Source organism: Solanum tuberosum, unplaced genomic scaffold (genome assembly GCF_000226075.1).
Source record: "Solanum tuberosum cultivar DM 1-3 516 R44 unplaced genomic scaffold, SolTub_3.0 scf00099, whole genome shotgun sequence".
Lineage (NCBI taxonomy): Eukaryota > Viridiplantae > Streptophyta > Magnoliopsida > Solanales > Solanaceae > Solanum > Solanum tuberosum.
The window spans coordinates 1,727,505-1,737,022 of record NW_006239023.1 but is presented as its reverse complement, the minus strand read 5'-3'; the positions used below and the strand labels follow the sequence as shown (position 1 = coordinate 1,737,022).

Here is a 9,518-nt window from a genome sequence, read left to right as displayed (position 1 = left end):
GCCGCCCCGCGCCTCTCAGAGCGCCAAGGATGCCAAGTCTCCCCATTCATTCCCCACTTTTTCATACATGTTCCTTGGTAATGTACCTATGTTTTATAGTTGTTTTCAACACTCTAAGGTACATCTAAACATCAAGAACTCATCCATAAACATGAGATCATTACCCTTGAATTCATAATCCAATTCAAGGAAAGTTAGGATCAAAGTCAAGTGAAGTTAGAGTCAAGCTTAGAAGTTAAGAAGTAAGTCAAAGCAAGTCTTTAAAGTTTTTCAAGAGTCTTCATTGTATCAAGTTGAGTAAAGAGTATAGAGTTTCAAGTAAAGTAAAGAGTATAGAGTTGAGTTCATTTCTCAAAAGTTATTAGGGAACTAAGTATTCCCAAAGAAGTTTATAAATGTTTTTACATTTGAGTAAGAAAGGAACTATGTTTTCCAAGTGAGCCTTTGGACTAGATTTTGAGTAATTATCTCAAACTAAAGAAAGAGGTGTTTAAAACACATATGAGCTAAAGTATATTTTGGGAGTAGTCTTAAGCACCGAATTGGGGACACGAGTTCATATTAACTCAACTCTCCATAAGAACCATGTAGCCAAACATGGGACTTAACGGGTCATTCTTTTTAGATGATCACGTAAGATTAAGCTAGTGGATCCACTAAGTTAAGTAAGGTCCTATATCACGGCAAGGTGTAGGATGTTCATTGGGCAACGTGATGTAAAACGTTGTATCGTCACTATGGCTCATAGTGGTGGTTGTCGGTTAAAGAATCTCCCACTAAAGTTATATTACTTTTATATAAGTAAAGTTGAGTTTGTTATTGTTTTATCCTTAACGAACTAAGTTGTTTACATTGTTTTACAAGCTTTATATATTGCATGTGTCTTATTGCTTTATATTGGGTTTAGTTATTCATGAGTTGAACAGAGCCAAGGTAAGTGTTCCTTTGTACTCCTTTCAAGCTTAAGTTGTTGTTTAGCTTTCCAGCTCGCATACTCATACATTCAATGTACTGATGCCAGTTGGCCTGCATCTTATGATGATCCAGACGCAGGTACCCAGGATTAGCATCCAGCACGCCGTTGTTCCAGCTGAGCACTCCAGAGTCAGTGGTGAGCCTCCTTGCTTTCCGGAGGACTCTATTATTTTGTTTCCTAGTTTTGCTTTGTTAGGATGTTGCGGGGTCTGTCCCAACATCCATCTCAGTGTTATAGAGTTCACAGACAGTCAGTCAGTTAGTATTAAGTCTCTCATCTTTATGTATATATATAAATATTCTATTTTGAGACACGAGTTACCTTTTTAGCCAGATTTTATCAGTTAGGTTGTTTTATGACCTTTCATTGCATGGAGTTATTCTGTTGAATTAAGTTTCCGCTGAGTTAAGTAGCCAAGCCAAGGGTTCGCTCGGGGCCAGAAATGGTCGTCGAGTGCCGGCCACGCCCAGGGTGTAGGCTCGGGACGTGACATTTGGTCCCCATGAGAAAGTTCCAACTTGAAGAGAACACTTTGGCGTTTACCTTTTTCTTAATGATGTTGGAAATGGAAATGCAGAGTTTCTTAAAAATGAGGAAAATGACTTCAAGTTGTTTTTTACGAATTGCTCATATTTTGGGATGGTTTTAAATTTTTGTCTTTGCTTCTCATTTAATGAAAATTTGTGGACAAAATATCCTTAACTATGACCTAATTTCACAAGGTAAATGTTTAGAGAAGTTTTATATTGTTCAAAAAAGTTCCGTAGGAATTAAGTGCCATAATTTGTAGTTAAGAACTTTTTAAGTCTTAATATTCTGAAACTAATTAGCTTATACCTTGAAAGGCATAACTAGTGTATTGCAATTTATTTATTTATTTTATTTTATTTTTTTCAGGCTTTTCGGCCACTTATTTTGCTTAAAAGTGTCCAAAAGACAAAAATTAAAGACCATCAATTTGAGGGGGAAAAATAAAGACCACCTAAAATAGGGTCATTTGCAGGAATGAAAGTAGGAAACAAAAGTTTCATAAGTAACCTTCCAAATTCATTATCTCCACTCTACCCATCAATTCTCACTCTTGACTATTCCACCCTTATAGTTTTTAACTAGGTTTTGAACACGTGCGTTGCACGTGTAGATCGTGCTAATTAGTATAAATACTTCTAAATTATAAGTGTACGATGTGTAAAATACAAGCTCAAATCAATGAACGGTGAGCATATTCAACTGATATTATGATCATTGCAAGGCACATCATACAAAAATATTGTTATCAAGTGAATTGCAAAACTAATACTATAATGACTTCAATTATACAATTCTTATAATATATCAAGTATTCAACTTGTTAAAAGTTCGTTTTTTAATATGTTACAACACATAATTTAAATGTCGACATTATAGCAAAAGATTTAATGCCTTAAAGTTTCCACCTTCTTTTTAAGGAATACCCTCCACTTTTTTACAAATGCATACATATCGAGAACTTGTCGTTGAAGGAGAGTGGTGTTTTGTAATAGTTGTAGAGAAATTCGATCAACATATGTCTTCCTTAGGATGGCTAGTAGATCATTATCAATTTCATAGTCTAAACCTACAAAAAAAGGTATTTATTTGTTATAAAATAATCATTGTTTAAATATTTAATTGACATATATAAATAATAATTACATGTATATGTACCCTTCGTCTTCTTTGGCTCATTCAAAATTATTAATTCTGTCATCTGTAAATTTTGACAAAAGAAATTTTTATCAAACTATATACATATAATTGAATTATGAAATACAACACAATCATTTGTGATATATTAACAGTATGGTAGAAAAAGAGAAAACAATATAAATAAAAAATTATAAGGTACAAAAAGTAAATGCATATAAAAAAAGATAAATTTTAATATATATATATATATATATACACACTAGGAACGTGCGTTGTATGCTTGACCCCTATCATTATATTAAATTTTATACCGTCCCAACTCATATTTCTAATTTATTTATCTTATTGTGTCCACCAAGTTCGTCCATTAAAGCCATGTAATGTAAGAAATTTGGTGAAAATAAATAATATAAAATAGAGTCAGAAAAACTCTTTTTATAATTCATGGAAGTGTCATTACATGTTTATTTGAAAAACATATAATAAAGTGGAAGTGTCATTATAGGTTTATTTCAAAAGCATATAATAAAGTTCAACATTTTAACATAAACTTTCTAATAAATAATATATTAATTATCATTATTGATTTGATTATAAAAGTTAGAAAAAAGTAAATTTTTAATTAAAAAATATAGAGAAAGGCATTTTCGTAATCCAACTTTGAATTTAAAACCTTCCATTTTTAACATAAAAAAATATTTGTAATATCAACCCAATTAACGTGAAAAGCAATAAGATAAACATGTCATCATACTATTGGGAAAAAAAACTTAAATAATAAATAAATTAATGCAAACCATAGCTAAATGTGAAAAGTTTATATTCAACAAATATAAAAATATTATAAAAGTGAAATTGTAGATAACAAACATTAAGTACTATATAGCACACAAGAATCAATAATCAAAATAATTTTCTTTTTATATTACAATTAACTTATGAAAATGGTTCTCCTATTCTAATTAATTTTTGAAAATAAAAGAACCGCAATGAAGATTAAATATATTAATTTTAATTATTTGACATAATATTAAATCACAAATTTCATTTTTATAAAATAGAAGCTACAAATAAAGTATACATTCACTTATTATAGTTAAAACATACTTTTTTTCATTATTATTATATTGAATAAATAAATAAAAATAAATTAACACAGTGTGTTGACATAACAAAAAATGATCAAAAAGAAAAGAAAAATATATTTTTTGGATTGTTTACTTGAATTTCACCTATGTCAAGTTACGGACGTATTCGATACTAAAAAAGTTATTTAATGTTTAACTAATTTTTGCGTAAGAAATAATCATATCTCAATTCATCATTCAAATCAACTTCCGGAAATGGAAGAAATGAAAAAAAGAGTTTGATTTAAGTTCTTTGACGTATATAATTAACTTACAAATTTCAATTTAACAAAATAAATTGTATCAAAATTTAAATTTTACCATCTAAATCTGCCAAATATTTTGCTTAGAACTGAGACATCTATTCCTTGCTAACAAATGGTACAAAACTAAAATAAAAATTTACAATAATTGTGCCAAAAAAAAAAGTTACAATGATACAAACAAAAATATACTGTATTTATTTACTTGTACGTATGGCTTTATTGGTGCACAAGGTGTAACATTATTTTTCTTCAGTATAATAATTAAGATTATTTTTATCTAATCAAACAAAAATAAAAATAAAATTATTCTTTATGTAATAAAGAATATCAATGCAACTGAAACACAAATTAAATCAATTTCATACATGATGAAGCAAACATACTTTATCAATAACAAATGAAAAACATAAATAACTGAGAAAATAATCTTTATTGAAATCCTGATAATCAATGGAAGAAGAAGAAATTATTATGAAAAATTACAAGAATCAATAAAGCAAACAAAATTTCTTTATTACAAATGAAACAATACCTGATACAGCCCAATAGAAAAAAAAATCAGCAGCTTTAAAATTAAAATCTACTACAAGGTGAAATGATTTAAAAAGTTATAAGTATATGTAGTGATATATTGAATTGGGAGGCCAAAAGTTTGGAAGTTAGAAGAGCAAAAGCATGAGAGTTAAGTATATGTAGTGATTTATTGAATTGGGAGGCCAAAAGTTTGGAAGTTAGAAGAGCAAAAGTTCGAGAGTTGAAGAAAAATAATGAAGAGTCAATATTTATTGTGATCTCTGAAAGAAAATGCCTTAAAGGTGTTTTTACTTTTAATTGAAATTTTTTATTAATGCAAATAAACGGAAGTAGCTAGAGAAAATGTAATTATTGATTTTATTTTAAAAGTTAGTAAAAGATACTTTTTAATGGAAAAAAATTAGTTTAGGGGTATTTTCGTAATTCAACTTTTGACTTAAACTCTTTTCCACTTATAATAATATATGATATGATATAATTATTACGTATAAATATTTTTAGAATAATATTTTCTTACTTACCGAACATGAAAAAAAAACAAACCCAAATCTGTCTACTTTTAATGAAGGCATTTTGGTTGCCTGTAATGAGTTTGCTTATCATATGTCTTCAATCTTTCGGCAAGCACTTTGCAATGAGTTTGTAAATGGTACTAGGATGCTATAGGTCTAAAGTCATTAATCTCCATTTCCTCTTCTCTTAAAGAGAGCTCTGAAAGTAGCAGTGAAACTCCTCTCAAATGTGCCTTCAATTCCTGATAAAAAAATTCCAATGTTTTCATTTATATCAGTCCTGTCAACCTTTTTTAAAGGACATGTTGAATCCATCAGGTGCCAGGGGCTTTATCCCCATCAAATTGCCTGTGTGCGTCCACTACATCTTCCTCTGTAAATGGCCTTTGAATCCACTTGCATTCTTTGACCCCACATTTTTATCTTTCAGTAAAGAGCATCTCATAAAAGCTCTGAATGTGTTCTTTGATCAGCTTCTTGTCTCCAAACAATTTTCTTTCAACCTCAGTCTTGTCAATATTATTGTACTTCTCTGGGCATTGGCCATCTTGTGGAGGTAAGCACTTGAGACACAAATTAGAACAAAGAGAATATTTTGTTGTAGAAAGTCTCAAATTCAGGATCTTCTTCTGCGAATTTCCTGAGAAAAAAGTCAGGCACGTAGGTTCAGAGCTAGACCAACTACTCCAAGAACACTCATCCATAAATCGAAAGGTGAAAAAAAGCACTAGATCTTTCTTCATGGTTGGTTTACTAGGGTAAAACGTGCCCCTTTCCACCTCTAAGTAGTGGTGTTGGTGTGTTTCGTGTTAATCATTCTTGGAAGATTTTCCTATATTAGCTTTTGGCTATATTGTTAAAATAATTCATAAGGTAGTAGACTAGTGGCAACAATTTGGATATGAATCTGATTTGATCACTTGTTTAGGAGAAAGCAAACTCAAGAACATGTTGTTTCCTATGTGGATTCTGTTAAGATTCTTAAGTACTTCTGTATCACATGCATATGGTTTGTGTTTCACCCACATGCATTTGATCTTTCAGTGTTTTAGGGTTAGTGAACTGAACTGAAGAGCTTTATAGAGGATCATTGGAAATGGCTCAACTGCAATTTTACATGCATGATGATTAGCTGCCTACAATGTGAGTTTCCAGAACTAGGATCAGCCTACTTATATAGAATAGAAGGTTTCTTTTTAGCCAATGGTTCTTGAAGTTTATCTGCCTACTGTTGCAATAAATAGTATAATTACATAACCTATGCTATTATTCATTATGAGATTGGCAAACTTGTTTTGACTTGCTCGGTATTTGCGAGACAAATTAAAAGCCAGGAGAGGTGACTTGAAGGGACAAAGTGTTGACCTGATGCTCAAGCATTTTTAAGCTGTTATCTGATGGTGGAAACAGATTTATTGGGTTTTGGTAACAAATACAGCTGCATTTTGGTGCTATACTTGATCCCTGAAATCCTTAACAACAAAAAAGAAAAAAAGAAGTAAAAGGTCAAAGCTTAGTTTATATCCCTCTGTCTTAAGGGGAACAATCTCAGTAAATACAGGAGTTTTAAGTGCATCAGATGAGCAAGCTGCATTATGTAGAGATGGTATTGTCGTCGAGCTGCCAAACTCTTGGTTCCTAAGAGAGAAGGTTTCATGTTGGTTTGAGTTTGATGAATTGCCTTAAGTTTACTTGATGACTGTCCATCTAGGCTGTCCACAAACTCTAAAATTGTTATGATTGATGCATATTATATCAGTAGTATGATTTCTCCTTGGAATGCTAACATACCAATTTTATGTTTCCAGATACCAAAGATATGCAGATGTACTGGATCAACCATCTAAGACATTTTGTTGGTATTCCTAGTTTCTTAGCAAACACTGTAGATAACACCCTCCTTTTCTTTTCTCCTTGTATGAAGATGGGGACGTCATCAATTTCTTCAGGATGAATTCTGTTAAGCTATTGTATTGGGTCATTCTTGAAACTAATATTTTCGTTCTTATTTCTTCACATGTTCCTTGATTTGTTTTTCATTCTTAATGCTATGACTCATTTATGTTAATGTGAATCAGCAAGTGAAAAAAAAAAAAAAAAAAAAACCCTTCAGCGTCCATGGAAAATCATAGGATTTGCACCCGGCAGCTGATTGTACATGATGGTGTTATTCAAGCTTATATTCAGTTTTTCCAAAGTAGTTAACTTGTAGCTAGTGTTGGCAAATGTGAGAGAAAAGGTTGTCTGAGCGCTCCTCTTATTGGAAATCATATATTATTGGACTCTCTTTGTGCTAATAAATAAAAAACAATCATATAAAGAAAAAAGTAACAACTTGTAAGTTGAAGTTATAAAATTTTATTTTGATGCTACTTTACTGACATATATAATACTTTAATTTAAAGATAAATATATACTTGAATATACATAATTGTTTGCATATATAATAAATAAAAAAAAGTAAAAACTAAAAAAAGGGTGATGATTGTATAGTAATTATTGCATAGCATAAAATGGAAAATACAATACCGCATATGAAAATATTATATAGTTGCTAGTAAAATCACGAAATCTAAAAATATGAATGAATGAGGTACCATTTATTATGTTTCATTAAGAACCTGAAACTGAAGATGATGGGGAATTAGAGATTATGAAGATTCTATTGTAAAAGAAAATTATAACTCATAAGCACAAAAAATAATCATTAATAAAAACAATGAAAATTGAAATACAAATGAGACGTTAGTGAAAGGGAAAAAAACACAAGAGATATTTATACAAATATGTATAGTGACTCAAATTATTCTTTCAACATTATTAAAATTATGAAAGGTTCGAACAATTATGATATTGAATTTTGCGCTTCTCATCATAAGAAATGGAATGTTAAAAGCTTGAAAAAATAATTAATAAGGAAAACTCCTTTTGGCCAGAAAAATTTGGCCAGAATGGTATTTTACCTATGTTATTTTACCTTTTTGAACATTTTTACCTTTTTAACTTTAATACCTTTTAATTAAAAATAGAAAAAAGATTAGTTTATTTTAAAATAAAAAAATTTATTACATTTTTTAAGTTTCTAGTCAAATGTTGGCCAAATTTTCTGGCCATTTAGCATTACCTAATTAATGATGACTATAAAAATATAATAACCTATAAGTAATGAGAAGATTTGCTTATTTATTTTTTTTAACAAAAAGATAACTAAGAAATTCCAACTCCAAGATTCATCATCAAATGTAGAATATAAGAAAGAAGAAGAAAACGCAATTCATTATATAGTAGCAAAAATTACATGATAAATTAAAAATTGAAAAGAAACACGAAGAAGGAAGTGAGGAAGTAGCTAGCAGCAATTGACAAAGAATACCTTGATACAAATACAATACATTAGTTCTTATAATAAGAATATTGCTTACTGTAACAAAAAATAATAAACGTCCTATTTTTAATTGTGTACTTTTTCTAATAAAAGTCCTATGTATGCTACCAAGTGCCAAGAAATAAATCTCAACAAATACATAGAAGTATTATTTAATCATATAACAAAGAAATAAAGTTCTTGTCAAAAGAATTAGTAACTCTCAAAATTCTAAATATAAATCCCAATTGTCTTTTTTGGTAAAACTCTTTAGCCGAAGTTTAACAACACTAATATCAATTAAGATTGTCGTAAGAAAGTGATCAGCTTGAGCCATCAGAAAATTTGGCAGAAGAACAATGAGTGTAGAAGTGAAAAAAAATTCATAGGGGTGGAGTGATAGGTTTAAGTTTTAAGTTTGTGTATTTACAGGGATGAAAGGATAGTATTTTTCACCACACAAAATATAACGGCTTCGGAATGTGAAAGGTAAAAATTCGTTCATGGTTATAATTATTTATCATGGAGTACAATCTATATATGTTTATAAAGCTGAATAAAATCACGCTGATGTGGCATGCTTCATTGATCAGTATTACTATTTATTAAAATTTTGATTTTTTTTCTCTCATTTTCTGTTCAATAACCTTTTAAAATAATTATTCACTTTCCTTATTATTAGCCTTTACTACATTTAACTTTTCCTTCCAAAAGGAAATATGTAACAGCTAAATACATAATGGAGCAATTAACGTGCATTATCACACATTTTTTCCTATTAAATCATTGCTTCAACCCACGTACTATCAGTTTTTTTTAATCCTTAATCACCTATAATTAATTAGACAATTCATTCCCCTATTTATTCATACCTTCTTAGACTTTTTCCTTTGGGGTTTCATGTAAGTATTTTTTTCATATCTTCTTATACCTTTTTGGGGGGTTTCATGTGATTTTTTTGTTCTTCTCTTTCATCTTCTTCCTTTTATTTTATCCATCCTTGATAGCATCATTTTAAACAGGATAATTACTATGAAGCTTTTTGATATGAAGAGCAGAAGAGGAAAGCCA

At 29.8% G+C, this 9,518-nt stretch overlaps 1 long non-coding RNA gene across 1 annotated transcript; it reads left to right on the top strand.

Annotated features, from left to right (window-relative positions):
- Window positions 1-6,094: 6,094 nt before the first annotated feature.
- On the top strand, window positions 6,095-7,157 carry LOC102594217 (uncharacterized). The gene is made up of 2 exons (XR_367367.2): window positions 6,095-6,226; window positions 6,892-7,157. It is a non-coding gene; the product is annotated as an uncharacterized lncRNA (long non-coding RNA).
- Window positions 7,158-9,518: the final 2,361 nt, after the last annotated feature.